This window comes from Nerophis lumbriciformis, linkage group LG17 (assembly GCF_033978685.3).
Source record: "Nerophis lumbriciformis linkage group LG17, RoL_Nlum_v2.1, whole genome shotgun sequence".
In the NCBI taxonomy this organism is placed as follows: domain Eukaryota; kingdom Metazoa; phylum Chordata; class Actinopteri; order Syngnathiformes; family Syngnathidae; genus Nerophis; species Nerophis lumbriciformis.
The window spans coordinates 30,461,878-30,478,380 of record NC_084564.2 but is presented as its reverse complement, the minus strand read 5'-3'; the positions used below and the strand labels follow the sequence as shown (position 1 = coordinate 30,478,380).

Below are 16,503 nucleotides of genomic sequence, written 5' to 3'. Positions count from 1 at the left end.
AGTCTTACTAAATCGCATGCAACACGCCCACTAATAGTATACGCTCTTTTATGGATTGCACACGCTGTTTACTGCATTCTGTTTGGATCTCAGTAAATCAGGCCTATACTGTACTAACTAGCATACAATATTTCCTTAAAGTTTCATGATAATTAGACATGCACCTGGGGATAAGTTGATTGGCAACACTAAATTGGCCCTAGTGTGTGGATGTGAGTGTGAATGTTGTCTGTCTATCTGTGTTGGCCCTGCGATGAGGTGGCGACTTGTCCAGGGTGTACCCCGCCTTCCGCCCGATTGTAGCTGAGATAGGATCCAGCGCTCCCCGCGACCCCAAAGGGAATAAGCGGTAGAAAATGGATGGATGGGTCAAAGAATTATGGGCAGTTAGTTATAACAATAAGTCCTCCCTGCACCCCTTCAAAGACGTTTTGCTTGATGGTAGCCATGTTTTTCAACTAACCTTGCTCAGTTACATTCATGTTCTTGTCAGTCCCCTAAAGATAAGTGCCAAATGAGGTGATTCGACGAAACAGCCAAAAGTCATAGCGAGTGTTTTGTACATTTGAGTACATGGAGCTGTGCAAAAAATTTGGATTCAGACAAACTAATACCGTATTTTCCGGACTATAAGGCGCACTTAAAATCTTTTTTTTTCCTCAAAACTCGACAATGCGCCTTATAACCCACTGCGCCTAATGTAAGGAATAAGTTTGATTGAGCTTACCCACCTCGAAGCAATTTTATTTGGTACATGGTGTAATGATAAGTGTGACCAGTAGATGGCAGTCAAACATAAGAGATAAGTTAAGGATGCACCGTTTGATGTGCTTCAACATACAAGTATTATTATTGTGTGTGTATAAGGTAAGACATTATCTGGCATTTTGTTTCGCAATATTATGCAAAAGCCACTTTTCTTACCTTCTGGTACCTGCTGATCTGTATTTGGGATCTGCATAAATCCTGAAAAATTGCACGCTTCCGCCTTTGTAGTCCATGCCGATAAGCTTCTTCTCTTTCTCTATCTTCTTGTTATGGGACATTCATCCTCCGCTGTTGCCATTTCTAATATAAAGTACCGCATTTTTCGGACTATAAGTCGCAGTTTTTTCATAGTTTGGCCGGGGGTGCGACTTATACTCAGGAGCGACTTATGTGTGAAATTATTAACACATTACCGTAAAATATCAAATAATATTATTTAGCTCATTCACGTAAGAGACTAGACGTATAAGATTTCATGGGATTTAGCGATTAGGAGTGACAGATTGTTTGGTAAACGTATAGCATGTTCTATATGTTATAGTTATTTGAATGACTCTTCCCATAATATGTCACGTTAACATACCAGGCACGTTCTCAGTTGGTTATTTATGCCTCATATAACGTACACTTATTCAGCCTGTTGTTCACAATTCTTTATTTATTTTAAATTGCCTTTCAAATGTCTATTCTAGGTGTTGGGTTTTATCAAATAAATTTCCCCAAAAAATGCGACTTATACTCCGGTGCGACTTATATATGTTTTTTTCCTTCTTTATTATGCATTTTCGGCCGGTGTGACGTATACTCCGGAGCGACTTATATTCCGAAAAATACGGTAGTGTAAAGTTCTTACTTATATCTGTCAGTAAACTCGCCACGAAAGCGCTAAAACATACCTGTGTAGTGAGTTTACATTATTCACCCAAGGAACTTTAGTTATTAGAGAGTTCCGATCGGACGGTTTTTCACGGGACAAATTTCCGGTGTTGTTGTTTGTGGATGAGGAGATGCTGCTCCGTTATCGATTGAAGTAAAGTCTGAATGTCATTAAAACAGTTAGCTCCATCTTTTGACACTTCTTCCACTCCCGTCCTTGCACGCTACACCGCTACAACAAAGATGACGGGGAGAAGACGCTGCCGAAGGTGAGCCACGTAAATAAGACCGCCCACAAAACGGCACATCAGAAAGCGGCTTGAAGATGATATGTAAAACATCATCTATGCAACAGACCACAAGGAAGTCTTTTACATTTAGAAAAAAATTGTAATAATATGACTCCTTTAATGCGCCCTATAATCCGGTGCGTCTTATATATGAAAAAAAAATTTAAAAAATTAAATAGACCATTCATCAGCGGTGCGCCTTATAATCCGGTGTGCCCGGTCTGGAAAATACGGTGTACAAATAAATTCACAGTGAAATGTGAAAACAATTGGGATGCTTCATAAGTGTTAAAGTCACTATGGAATTCACACCCCAGAATCAAAATGACATTGCTCAATCTGTTGTCCTGAATGAACTAGGATTTTGCCTGCTAACAACAAACCTATTACCACAATACCCATACCAAAAAGGTACAATATACGAATGACACTTTTAACTGCCTTGACTATAACATCTGTACTCTATTGTGTGACGACAATACATGAAGCTCGTCGTGTATTTGCTTTGCACTACAATTTCTCAATGCTATGACGCATGCACTTCTTGACGTTTGAACTGTTCTTTAGGTGTTTGTACATCCACACTTGTTAATATCAACAGCCGTTCCACGGCAAGGTGACACTATTTAAACACACAAGCAGCTTACCTCAAAGATGGCTGGAAAAACGAGAAAAACTTGCAAGTCAAAAGAAAACACTTTTCACTTCGACAAGTTGAGACGCTGAGCCATGGGAATCTTTCTCTTGCTGTCAGAGGGGATCTTTTGGCGGTTTAACTGACGGATCCTGGAGCGTATCTGACCCTGAAAAAGACCCAAAAGGAATATGTCTTAGTTATACAAGCCAAGCAACAATATTATTAGCATTATATCTACAAGACACAAAATAGTAACCTCATACAAGGCTGAAAAATGTGTTGATTGACACGTTCGATTTTTGAATTATGGATGTCGACCATTATCACAGCATTCCACCCAAGTTGTGTAACTTGTGGTAATTATGCATTACAAAAAATATGCTAAATGCCACAACACTTTTCTTTTTTAAACGGCAGTAACCAGATTTGCTGGGCCGCTGCCCGACTTGACCCATATGCAATAGTCCGCACCTTTATCCAGATCTACATCTGCAGCCTCTTCTTTGCTTAAACCAGGTGATGTAGTTTTAGCTTAGTTTTTACTATTGACCCACCCTCTTGCCTAATTTAGGTTGTGTTTTGTGTGGAACAACAAAATTCATCGTAATCTCATTTTGTTAAGTGTATATGTAAAACGGTCTGTCAATGAGTCTACCAGGCTCAAGTTTGAATAGTTCTACTTCCTGTTGGTCGCGTCAATTCAAATATCCATCCATCCATCCATTTTCTACCGCTTATTCCCTTTGGCGTCGCGGGGGGCGCTGGAGCCTATCTCAGCTGCATTCGGGCGGAAGGCGGGGTACACCCTGGACAAGTCGCCACCTCATCGCAGGGCCAACAGTCTTGTAATTATAATTGTTGATGACTGAAGTATGCTTATAGCAGCCCAACCTAATCCCCCCGCCTCAACCCTCCACATCCCACCCCCCGGATTGTAAATAATGTAAATAATTCAATATATATACTCTGATGATTAACTTGTGTGATGACTGTTATGCTGATAGTATATATGTATACCATGAATTGATTAACGTGGTCAATTGTGCGGAATATGTACTGTACTGTGCAATCTACTAACAAAAGCTTCAATCATTAAAAGTTTCAAAAAGTCTATCAATTCAAATACATAGAATTTAATTTGAATTTTGCACATGCCTGCATTCGACCCTGCCACATTAACAGAAAGCAGATTTCCTTGTTATAAAACCAATGACTTGTTAGTGAAAAACACCCTTAATAACAATTGCTACACTAGAAAATGCCAATGCAAATGAGTTTTTTTTTTGCTCCTGAAATGAGAACCGCTGTCCATTCCCGTCATTACCTAAGGTGCAAAAACACCCTTCAAAAAACATAGGCTACACTTATTAAAAAAAAACTCATTTCAAGTATGCTTTGGAATCATCATCATCATTTGTTTTTATTCCTTTCATGAAAGTGCGTATATACAGGTACAAGCCACATAAAGTTAAAAGTTTAATTTGTCTTTTGTTTCTTATACATTTCCATGATCAGAAAGGAGCAGATGGAAGAATAATATTCTTATATTTATCTGCCCCCCTTTTTAACACAAATTATTTTAGATGACTTTATCACTGTTCCCTCCACCAACACCCAAACTCCAACATACTTTTTAATTTTCGTTTAAGCATTTTCACAATGACACGTCCAATCAAAATCAAAAATCAGTTTGATATAATTCCAGTTGCCTCTTTTTGTAATTTTTTTTATAATTCAAACATATTCTTGCAACTTTTTAAGTCTTTCTTTAGAGAATTCCATGTTTTCACAGCAGCAACAGACAAGCACATTTGTTTCAAATTTGTTCGCACTCTTGGATGTTTAAAGTCATACGGCCTTCTGTGGTTCTCATCTTCAGACGTGAACACAAATAACTTTTGTAAGTCCTTCGGAAGAACTTTATTTCTAGCTTTGAACGTCACTAATAGAGTATGCAATTCTACAATGTCTTTTAGTTTGAATACCGTATTTTTCGGACTATAAGTCGCAGTTTTTTTTCATAGTTTGGCCGGGGGTGCGACTTATACTCAGGAGCGACTTATGTGTGAAAATATTAACACATTACCGTAAAATATCAAATAATATGATTTAGCTCGTTCACGTAAGAGACTAGACGTATAAGATTTCATGGGATTTAGCGATTAGGAGTGACATTGTTTGGTAAACGTATAACATGTTCTATATGTTATAGTTATTTGAATGACTCTTACCATAATATGTTACGTTAACATACCAGGCACGTTCTCAGTTGGTTATTTATGCCTCAAATAACGTACACTTATTCAGCCTGTTGTTCACTATTCTTTATTTATTTTAAATTGCCTTTCAAATGTCTGTTCTTGGTGTTGGGTTTTATCAAATAAATTTCCCCCAAAAATGTGACTTATACTCCAGTGCGACTTATATATGTTTTTTTCCTTCTTTGTTATGCATTTTCGGCAGGTGCGACGTATACTCCGGTGTGATTTATACTCCGATAAATACGGTAATCCTGCCCTAATGAAGAGTGGATTTGTGTGGTCTCTATATCCTACTTTAAAAATAATACGAATTATTCTTTTCTGTGAAAAAAATAAAGGCAATATGTTGCTGTGATATGTATTCCCCCCTATTTCTGCACAATAATTGAAATAAGGTAGAATAATTGAGCAATATAACATTCTCATTGTGTTAAACGGGAAACTGTATTTAACCTTGTTCAAAATAAATACGCTTTTAGATACCTTATTTTTCACATGCAATATATGAGCTTTCCATGTCAACTTTTCATCTAAAATGACCTCAAGAAATCTGATTTCAGACACGTTCTAAATTTTCACATTGTTTATGGATAAACTAATTTATATCTTTCTTTTATTACTGAATACCATAAATTTTGTCTTATTAGGTAGGTATTATGTAGTGGAATTAGGAATTAGGTAGTGGAACTAGTTTTCCCTACCAGCTCTTAACAGCTAACATACATCATATAATATGAACCCAGTGACCTCGCAGCTCAACAAAACATTTTGTAATATCCTGAAATATCCACGACCACCCTGTTGTTTAACGTAAACAGTGTCAGCCGTAAACACAAGTTGTGCACTGCAAAAAGTCAGTGTTCAAAAACAAGGGGGGGGGGGGGGGAATACAAAAATTAGGGGTATTTTACTTGAACTAAGGAAAACTATCTGCCAATAAAACAAAAAAAAATTTGGCTGGTCAAGACTTTCCAAAACAAGTCAAATTAGCTAACCTCAAAGAACCCCAAAATACCTTAAAATAAGTATATTCTCACTAACCACAAGTGCACTTTTCTTGGTAGAAAAAAAAATTAGACCTTTTTTCTTAATATGTTGAAAAATATTCTTAAATTAGTGCCTTTATCTTGACATAATGATATGCGCCCAGCATTACATTTCTTGAAACCAGCAAACTTACACTAAAAACTAGTTTATTTTTCTTAATAGAAAGGCAACAAGGCAACCGCTTGTTACTCTCGGGGTCTACTAGCCGCTCAGGCAAATCATATTGTCTAAAAATGCATTTTCCCATCGATAACATGACATCATCGCGCCAAGTGCGTGCTCTTTCAGTCAATTAGTGCGCGAGGAATATATATATATATATATACATGTATATGTGTATATATATATATATATATACACACACACACATATATATATATATATATATATATATATATATATATATATATATATATATATATATATATACTAGAGATGCGCGGTTTGCGGACACAACCGCGGAGTCCGCGGATTATCCGCGGATCGGGCGGTTGAAATAAAAAAAAAAAAGATTTTATCCGCGGGTCGGGTCGGGCGGTTGAAATAAAAAAAAATTTGATTTTAAATAGATTCAGGCGGGTGGCAGTTAAACCAAATCGGAAATATATATACATAGTTAAATGTTGTTACCCACATACGAAAAACGAGCAGGCACCTGCAGCATATGCCACAACAGAAGAAGAAAAAAAAAAGAGATGGACACTTTTACGGAGCGGAGAAGGGACCCCTCGCCGGGGTCCGGGACCGAGGCCCCTTACCCCGAGAGGGCCCCACCGGGAGCCGTAGCTGAGGTGATCCGCGAGAAGGGCCCGAAGCACGTCCAGGGTCACCACCGCGCCCACCGCACGACACCCCGCCTCGTCCGCCTTTGCCGCGGCCGGCGTCACGCGCAGCAGGTAAGCAGCTTACCTGCCCGCCACCCCCGTGGCTCGTAACAGGGGTCACTCCGCGCGCTCCGCCCGCGCAGCTTACCTGCCCGCCACCCCCGTTGCCGGGGGCGCGTAACAGGGGTCACTCCGCGCGCAGTGCGCTCACGAAAGGGGTGGGGCTCACCCTGGTGAGCCGAGTGGGCCACTTTTGGTAAGCAGAACTGGCGCTGCGGGATGAACCAAACGCCGGGTTAAGGCGCCCGATGCCGACGCTCATCAGACCCCAGAAAAGGTGTTGGTTGATATAGACAGCAGGACGGTGGCCATGGAAGTCGGAACCCGCTAAGAAGTGTGTAACAACCCACCTGCCGAATCAACTAGCCCTGAAAATGGATGGCGCTGGAGCGTCGGGCCCATACCCGGCCGTCGCCGGCAGCGAGAGCCGGATGAAATAATTGCCTATCCGCGCATCTCTAATATATACACATATATATATATATATACATATATATATATACATACATACATACATACATACATACATACATACATACATACATACATGTAAAAGCCAGTAAATTAGAATATTTTGAAAAACTTGATTTATTTCAGTAATTGCATTCAAAAGGTGTAACTTGTACATTATATTTATTCATTGCACACAGACTGATGCATTCAAATGTTTATTTCATTTAATTTTGATGATTTGAAGTGGCAACAAATGAAAATCCAAAATTCCGTGTGTCACAAAATTAGAATATTACTTAAGGCTAATACAAAAAAGGGATTTTTAGAAATGTTGGCCAACTGAAAAGTATGAAAATGAAAAATATGAGCATGTGCAATACTCAATACTTGGTTGGAGCTCCTTTTGCCTCAATTACTGCGTTAATGCGGCGTGGCATGGAGTCGATGAGTTTCTGGCACTGCTCAGGTGTTATGAGAGCCCAGGTTGCTCTGATAGTGGCCTTCAACTCTTCTGCGTTTTTGGGTCTGGCATTCTGCATCTTCCTTTTCACAATACCCCACAGATTTTCTATGGGGCTAAGGTCAGGGGAGTTGGCGGGCCAATTTAGAACAGAAATACCATGGTCCGTAAACCAGGCACGGGTAGATTTTGCGCTGTGTGCAGGCGCCAAGTCCTGTTGGAACTTGAAATCTCCATCTCCATAGAGCAGGTCAGCAGCAGGAAGCATGAAGTGCTCTAAAACTTGCTGGTAGACGGCTGCGTTGACCCTGGATCTCAGGAAACAGAGTGGACCGACACCAGCAGATGACATGGCACCCCAAACCATCACTGATGGTGGAAACTTTACACTAGACGTCAGGCAACGTGGATCCTGTGCCTCTCCTGTCTTCCTCCAGACTCTGGGACCTCGATTTCCAAAGGAAATGCAAAATTTGCATGGTTGGGTGATGGTTTGGGGTGCCATGTCATCTGCTGGTGTCGGTCCACTCTGTTTCCTGAGATCCAGGGTCAACGCAGCCGTCTACCAGCAAGTTTTAGAGCACTTCATGCTTCCTGCTGCTGACCTGCTCTATGGAGATGGAGAGTTCAAGTTCCAACAGGACTTGGCGCCTGCACACAGCGCAAAATCTACCCGTGCCTGGTTTACGGACCATGGTATTTCTGTTCTAAATTGGCCCGCCAATTCCCCTGACCTTAGCCCCATAGAAAATCTGTGGGGTATTGTGAAAAGGAAGATGCAGAATGCCAGACCCAAAAACGCAGAAGAGTTGAAGGCCACTATCAGAGCAACCTGGGCTCTCATAACACCTGAGCAGTGCCAGAAACTCATCGACTCCATGCCACGCCGCATTAACGCAGTAATTGAGGCAAAAGGAGATCCAACCAAGTATTGAGTATTGTACATGCTCATATTTTTCATTTTCATACTTTTCAGTTGGCCAACATTTCTAAAAATCCCTTTTTTGTATTAGCCTTACACAATATTCTAATTTTGGGACACACGGAATTTTGGATTTTCATTTGTTGCCACTGCAAATCATCAAAATTAAATGAAATAAACATTTGAATGCATCAGTCTGTGTGCAATGAATAAATATAATGTACAAGTTGCACCTTTTGAATGCAATTACTGAAATAAATCAAGTTTTTCAAAATATTCTAATTTACTGGCTTTTACCTGTATATATCTGCGGTCCCCTCCAAAGTTTTTCATTGTCCCATTGGGTTGAGTTTTTCCTTGCCCTGATGTGGGATCTGAGTCGAGGATGTCGTTGTGGCTTGTGCAGCCCTTTGAGACACTCATAATTTAGGGCTGTATAAATAAACATTGATTGATATATATATATATATATATATATATACACCGTATTTTTCGGAGTATAAGTCGCACCGGCCGAAAATGCATAATAAAGAAGGTAAAAAACATATATAAGTCGCATTTTTGGGGGAAATTTATTTGATAAAAACCAACACCAAGAATAGACATTTGAAAGGCCATTTAAAATAAATAAAGAATAGTGAACAACAGGCTGAATAAGTGTACGTTATATGAGGCATAAATAACCAACTGAGAACGTGCCTGGTATGTTAATGTCACATATTATGGTAAGAGTCATTCAAATAACTATAACATATAGAACATGCTATACGTTTACCAAACAATCCGTCACTCCTAATCGCTAAATCCCATGAAATCTTATACGTCTAGTCTCTTACGTGAATGAGCTAAATAATATTATTTGATATTTTATGGTAATGTGTTAATAATTTCACACATAAGTCGCTCCTGAGTATAAGTCGCACCCCCGGCCAAACTGAAAAAAACTGCGACTTATAATCCAAAAATACGGTACATATATATACATACATACATACATATACATACATATACATATATATATATATATATATATATATATATATATATATATACAGACAAAAAAAATGTTATTGTAATTTTGAAAAATATACCGGAATGTGCATGAACTATTTCTGTTCAAAATAGTTAGAAATGTCAGATGTTAAATGTTTAAATATTAACTGTCAGTTTACCGTACTGTGCCAACTGTACTACTATATGAGTACGTATTTTCTATTGTTTCATTGAAAATAAAACCGCAAAGTCCATTTGGCTGTCATCTGTTTTAATTATGAGACACAATTGTGTCAAAGTCATGATTTTTTTTGTTCATGCTTGAAATAAGAAATTATTACTTTGAAGAAGTAGTTTTATACTTGTGAGTGTTGATGACACAGCTTTGCAACAGTTGATATTCTAGTTCCAAGCATGTTTTACTCAATATAGGTCATAAAATCTCAGCAACAAGCTGTAATAGCTTACTGAGATCATTTAGGACCAAAACACTTAAAAGAAGTAAAACACTCTAACATAAAATCTGCTTAGTGAGAAGAATTATCTTATCAGACAGAAAATAAGCAAATATCACCCTTATTTGAGATATTTAATCTTACTTACATTTAAGTTTTTGCAGTGTGTGCTCTCAGACTGACAATGCTGCAACGGGATATTTGAATGAAAGAGTGCCTTATGAGTTAAGTAAAGAGTAGCTTTCTTGCAAACAATCTTCATGCCTGGATCTCAACCGCAGTTTAAGTTGAGCTTATGAAAAATGCTGAGTGAACACAGTGGAGGCGGGGGGGAAAAGGGGACAATTCTGGTAGGCTGGTGAGAGAGGGCTGATCATATTTCCTATGCAGAGGTGGGGTGAAAGAAGGAAGCCTTGTGGGGTTATGTAATATTGTTAGAGCCAGAAGGGGTGTCAACAAAACCACTCTGAAGTGGGACAGGCCTAACCGTTGCCTGGTAACAAATATTTTGGGCAGGAAGAGAAGACAAACATGGCCAGCCTTCCAATGGGAAGCAGGGGCTGGACTCGTGGACCCGAATGCAGGCTAGTAACTTCCCGAAAGTATGCTAAGAGACCGGGGCAAGCAAAACAAAGCACGTCTGGGGGAAATTAGACAACACTGTGTCTGTTGGAATCTGGCTTGACTGGAGTCTAGACTACCAGTAGTTGTAAACAACAACACAAACAAACATGTAAAGCAGACACTTCAAAGAGGATACAGCCATTAAAACCATCACTAATGCAGTGCAGGAACCATATAGCCCTGAGCTAGGCTAGCACCCTTCCGTTCTGGAAGCTAAGCTAGCCCCTTTCTGTTCTGTAAACTAGAGACTTCTGTCCTGGAAGCTATTCTAGCCCCCTTCTGTCCTGGAAGCTTTGCTAGCCCCCTTCTGTTCTGTAAACTAAGCTAGCCCCTTTCTGTACTGGAAGCTATGCTAGCCCCCTTCTGTACTGGAAGCTATGCTAGCCCCCTTCTGTTTTGGAAGCTAGGCTAGCCCCCTTCTGTCCTGGATGATATGCTAGCCCCCTTCTGTCCTGGAAGCTAGGCTAGCCCCCTTCTGTCCTGGAAGCTATGCTAGCCCCCTTCTGTTCTGTAAACTAAGCTAGCCCCTTTCTGTTCTGGAAGCTATGCTATCCCCCTTCTGTACTGGAAGCTATGCTAGCCCCCTTCTGTTTTGGAAGCTAGGCTAGCCCCCTTCTGTCCTGGATGATATGCTAGCCCCCTTCTGTCCTGGAAGCTAGGCTAGCCCCCTTCTGCCCTGGAAGCTATGCTAGCCCCCTTCTGTACTGTAAACTAAGCTAGCCCCTTTCTGTTCTGGAAGCTATGCTATCCCCCTTCTGTACTGGAAGCTATGCTAGCCCCCTTCTGTTTTGGAAGCTAGGCTAGCCCCCTTCTGTCCTGGATGATATGCTAGCCCCCTTCTGGACTGGAAGATATGCTAGCCCCCTTCTGTCCTGGAAGCTAGGCTAGCCCCCTTCTGTACTGTAAACTAGGCTAGCCCCCTTCTGGACTGTAAACTAGGCTAGCCCCCTTCTGTACTGTAAGCTAGGCTAGTCCCCTTCTGTGCAGGAAGCTATGCTAGCCCCCTTCTGTCCTGGATGATATGCTAGCCCCCTTCTGTCCTGGAAGCTATGCTAGCCCCCTTCTGTACTGGATGCTATGCTAGCCCCCTTCTGTTTTGGAAGCTAGGCTAGCCCCCTACTGTCCTGGATGCTATGCTAGCCCCCTTCTGGACTGGAAGCTAGGCTAGCCCCCTTCTGGACTGGAAGCTATGCTAGCCCCCTTCTGTACTGTAAACTAGGCTAGCCCCCTACTGTACTGTAAGCTAGGCTAGCCCCCTTCTGTGCTGTAAGCTATGCTAGCCCCCTTCTGTTTTGTAAACTATGCTAGCCCCCACTGTACTGGATGCTATGCTATCCCCCTACTGGACTGGAAGCTATGCTATCCCCCTTCTGCCCTGGAAGCTATGCTAGCACCCTTATGTATTCTGGAAGCTATGCTAGCACCCTCTGTCCTGGAATCTAGGCTACCCCTCTTCTGTGCTGTAAACTAGACTAGCCCACTTCTGTACTGTAAACTAGACTAGCCCCCTTCTGTGCTGTAAGCTAGGCTAGCACCATTTTGTCCTGGGATCTAGGCTAGCCCCCTTCTGTTCTGTAAGCTAGGCTAGCCCACTCCTGTACTGTAAACTAGGCTAGCCCCCTTCTGTCCTGGAATGTAGACTAGCCCCCTTCTGTGCTGGAAGCTAGGCTAGCAACCCGTGTGTGTACACACACACACACACACACACACACACACACACACACACACGCATACACACAAAGACATACCGCATGGAAACCAGTCAAGTTAGCTCGACAATCATTATTTTTGTCCACATCGGTGCGACGTGGGGGTTGAACGGGCTCTGCTAAAATAACAATAACAATAACAATAATAATAATAACAATAACAATAATAATAATAATAATAAAAATAATAATAATAATAATAACAATAATAATAATAATAACCGTGTGCTCGCCTCGTTGACCGAACACGGAAGTCGTGTCGTTGCCAGCTCGTCGCCATGACAACCGTTTACTGGGCGGCACAACACACGAGACTGCTGCAGCAGCGGCGTATCCATGGAGACTGTACGCTGTTACACACACACATTTCAAGTATATTTGGCATATATTGATTAGTAAACAGTTGCTGTGGTTTTATAAACCGCCATTTTACACTCGTCTTAATTCTGTTTTTGACGCAATAGTCCGCCTTCATGTCCAGTGGGTCACTCACTCAGTCATGCCTCCATCATGAAGTGATTCAATCAGGAGTCATTCCGGTGCCAACAGGGGCTCATATCACATCCTCCGTAGATGGCTGACGTTGTCGTGGCTGACTACCCTCTTGTTCACACACGCCCTCGGCGGTGACTTTCTTTGACATCACAACCCCTCTAAAAGAACAACTAAATTATTGGGACGCCACCTCCACCTCACCCAAACCACCTGCCGCACTCTCCGGGCTGAGTCCACATGTGGGCCACCACCATGACTCACGTTTGTGTATCTGTGTGTGTGTGTGTGTCTGTGAGCGTGTGTGTGACACTACTTCTAACAGCACACACACTCATATGTTTATACGGTTTTCTATACCAAACGTCATCTAATTATCATTCAACTTCTTCTTCTTCTCCAGATTTTGGCGTGCTCTACCTTCCACATTTTTCACCCGATTCAAACCGTTCCACCTTCAAACTGTTCAGCGTATTCGGGAATCGCGGGCTTTCCCTTGGCAAATTCCAAAAATTCCCAGATTTCCCAGAATTCCAGGTTTTCCCATTCAAAACGAATTGGCTATTTTTCAAACTTGCACCATTTCCACATTTTTCACCCTTCTTTCTGGCGACTATTCCTTACACATTTTTCAACCCACTTCAACCGTTCCACCGTCAAAACATTTCTCTTAATTAGGACAAAAAACAAAGTATTTTGAACTGCAAAAATTCCCGGTTTTCCCGAAATTCCATAATACCATTTCTCAATTAAACATGTTACTACTTCAACATTTCTCGACCGATTTGAAAAACTCCAACACCAACTATTTCAACTCATTCAGAACATTCAAGTTTTTTAAAATTTTTCAAAAAATTCCCGCTTTTCCCAAATGTTTTGGAAATTCCCATTGAAATCAGTAGGACACTTAAAGTTACACAATTCTCACATTTTTCATCTGATTCAAACTGTTCCACCTTCAAACTGTTCAGCCTATTCGGGAATCACAGGCTTTCCCCCGGCAAATTCCAAAAATTCCCACAATTCCAGGTTTTCCCATTCAAAATGAATTGGCTATTTTTCCAAACCTCCACCATTTCCACATTTTTCAACCGATGCAAACCATTCCACCTTCAACACATTCATCATCTAAGAAATTCAAACTACTCTTTTTCCAAGTTCAAAAAAATTCCAGGATTTTCCAGAATTCCTGGTTTTCCAAAGCCCTATTTCCACCCTTTTTTCTGGCGACTATTCCTTACACATTTTTCAACCCACTTCAACCGTTCCACCGTCAAAACATTCCTCTTAATTAGGACAAAAAACTAAGTATTTTGAACTGTAAAAATTCCCGGTTTTCCCAAAATTCCATAATACCATTTCTCAATTAAACATGTTACTACTTCAACATTTCTCGACCGATTTGAAAAACTCCAACACCAACCATTTCAACTCATTCAGAACATTCAAGTTGTTTACCATTTTCCAAAAAAATCCCGTTTTCCTGAAATTCCCAAATGTTTTGGAAACTCCCATTGAAATCAGTAGGACATTCAAAGTTCCACAATTCTCACATTTTTCATCTGATTCAAACTGTTCCACCTTCAAACTGTTCAGCCTATTCGGGAATCACAGGCTTTCCCTCTGCAAATTCCAAAAATTCCCAGAATTCCAGGTTTTCCCATTCAAAATGAATTGGCTATTTTTCCAAACTTCCACCATTTCCACATTTTTCAACCGATGCAAACCATTCCACCTTCAACACATTCCATCATCCAAGAAATTCAAACTACTTTTTTTCCAAGTTCAAAAAAATTCCAGGATTTTCCAGAATTCCTGGTTTTCCAAAGCCCTATTTCCACTCTTTTTTCTGGCGACTATTCCCTACACATTTTTCAACCCACTTCAACCGTTCTACCGTCAAAACATTCCTCTTAATCAGGACAAAAAACAAAGTTGTTTTTTGAACTGCAAAAATTCCCGGTTCTCCCGAAATTCCAGGAATTTCGTAATACCATTTTTTAATTCAACATGTTACTACTTCAACATTTCTCGACCGATTTGAAAAATTCAAACACCAACCATTTCAACTCATTCAAGTTTTTTTTTTACCATTTTCCAAAAAATTCCCGCTTTTCCCATTGAAATCAGTGGGACATTCAAAGTTTCACAATTCTCACATTTTTCATCTGATTCAAACTGTTCCAACTTCAAAATATCCAGCCTGTTTGGGAATTGTGTGCTCTACTTCAATAATTCAAAAAACAATTCCAGGATTTCAATTCAACTTCAGCATTCACAAATAAGTTCTTCAGGAATTGCCTCATATAGTTAGTTAATGTTATTCTGTGTCTTTCTCTTGGGCCTGGTAGTTCTACAGCTAATTTAAATGTATATTCATCCAATAATAGAAAGTACATTTCACTCATGGTCACTTCAATCCAAGCTAGTATACAGATGAGAGGAAACACACAGCTACATGGATGAAAAGGATTTCCCTTTGTGAGAGTTGTAAGGATGCCCGTGGGTGTGTTCTGAGAATCTTTGCAGAAGGATTTAAGTGGCACTCCACTCATAAAGTATACAGGAAGCTGTTTAATCACACCTATATACTAAAACTAACATCTTACACAGAATAAAAGTATTTCAGACATGGTAATCCTTCTGAAGTAAAAGTGTTCACTATTACATTAGCTAAGACTCTCTTGTATTTAAGCTTAAATATGTGTATGCTCCTTACATTGTCAAGCAGTACATAGAATTTAATAGTATTGTAAGTAAGTACATTTTATTTAGAAAGCACTTTTCAGAGATAAAATCACAAAGCACTGTTCAAAACATAGGTGAAGTAAAACAACAATTCAACTAAAACAACAGGGGCAACTTCATAAAAAGGATACAAAGTGAATTAAAATTGATAGTTAAAATGTGCATTAATTAAAAGCTTTACTAAAAAGAGAAGTTTTCAAATGTTTCTTCAAAGTGTCAACACAGTCAAGATCACAGAGGGACTGGTGCAAGTTGTTCCAGAGTCTGTTGAGCTATATAGCCTGGAATGCCAGGTCTCCACGGGTTTTAAAACGAGTTTTGGGATCTTTAGAAGACCCTGGCCTGAAGACTGGAGGCTACGCCCTGAGGAGTAGGGGCATAGCAAGTCAGTGATGTACTGAGGGGCCCCACCATGCAATGCACGGAATGTCAGGACTAAAATCTTAAACTCAATGCGGAATTTAACTGGAAGCCAATGATGACTGGATCAAATGGGAGTGATGTGGGCTGTTCTGGGTGCACCGGTCAAAAGTCTGGCAGCTGCATTTTGTACCGTCTGAAGTCTCTTTAGCGTTGACTTGTTGAAAAGAGTGATTGTGATTATACAACTGCACTTAAAGCTATCAGTACATTCTTATACTGTGTCTTATCGTTAATAAAAATGTCTCTTAAAGTCCATAACTTGTTAATAAGTGTTCACTAAGATTCTATATATATTTACTTTAACTACTTAGACTTTTGTCATTGCTTAACAGCACAAATAGTTGAATAGTATTCTGATAACGATACCCAAGTGTTGCTAAAACAACACATCTATTGCTCCCTTCCAGTAAGAAGTGTATGAAGAGGTTTCCTCATTGCTGCAACAGATTTAATGTACAATA

General features: G+C 40.2%; 1 long non-coding RNA gene across 2 annotated transcripts in view; it reads right to left on the bottom strand.

The window, feature by feature from the left end:
* The window catches only part of LOC133614805 (uncharacterized), a 109,602-nt gene that overhangs the window by 90,283 nt on the left and 2,816 nt on the right, over nucleotides 1-16,503 (bottom strand). Inside the window, exons 1-2 of one of the 2 annotated variants that reach the window (XR_009816628.1) lie at nucleotides 12,602-12,714; nucleotides 2,582-2,737 (exon numbers count right to left, since the gene is read on the bottom strand). This is a non-coding gene — a long non-coding RNA (uncharacterized lncRNA). Of the gene's footprint in view, nucleotides 1-2,581; nucleotides 2,738-12,601; nucleotides 12,715-16,503 lie in introns of those variants that run through there. The other variant, XR_009816627.1, reaches the window with a different exon arrangement.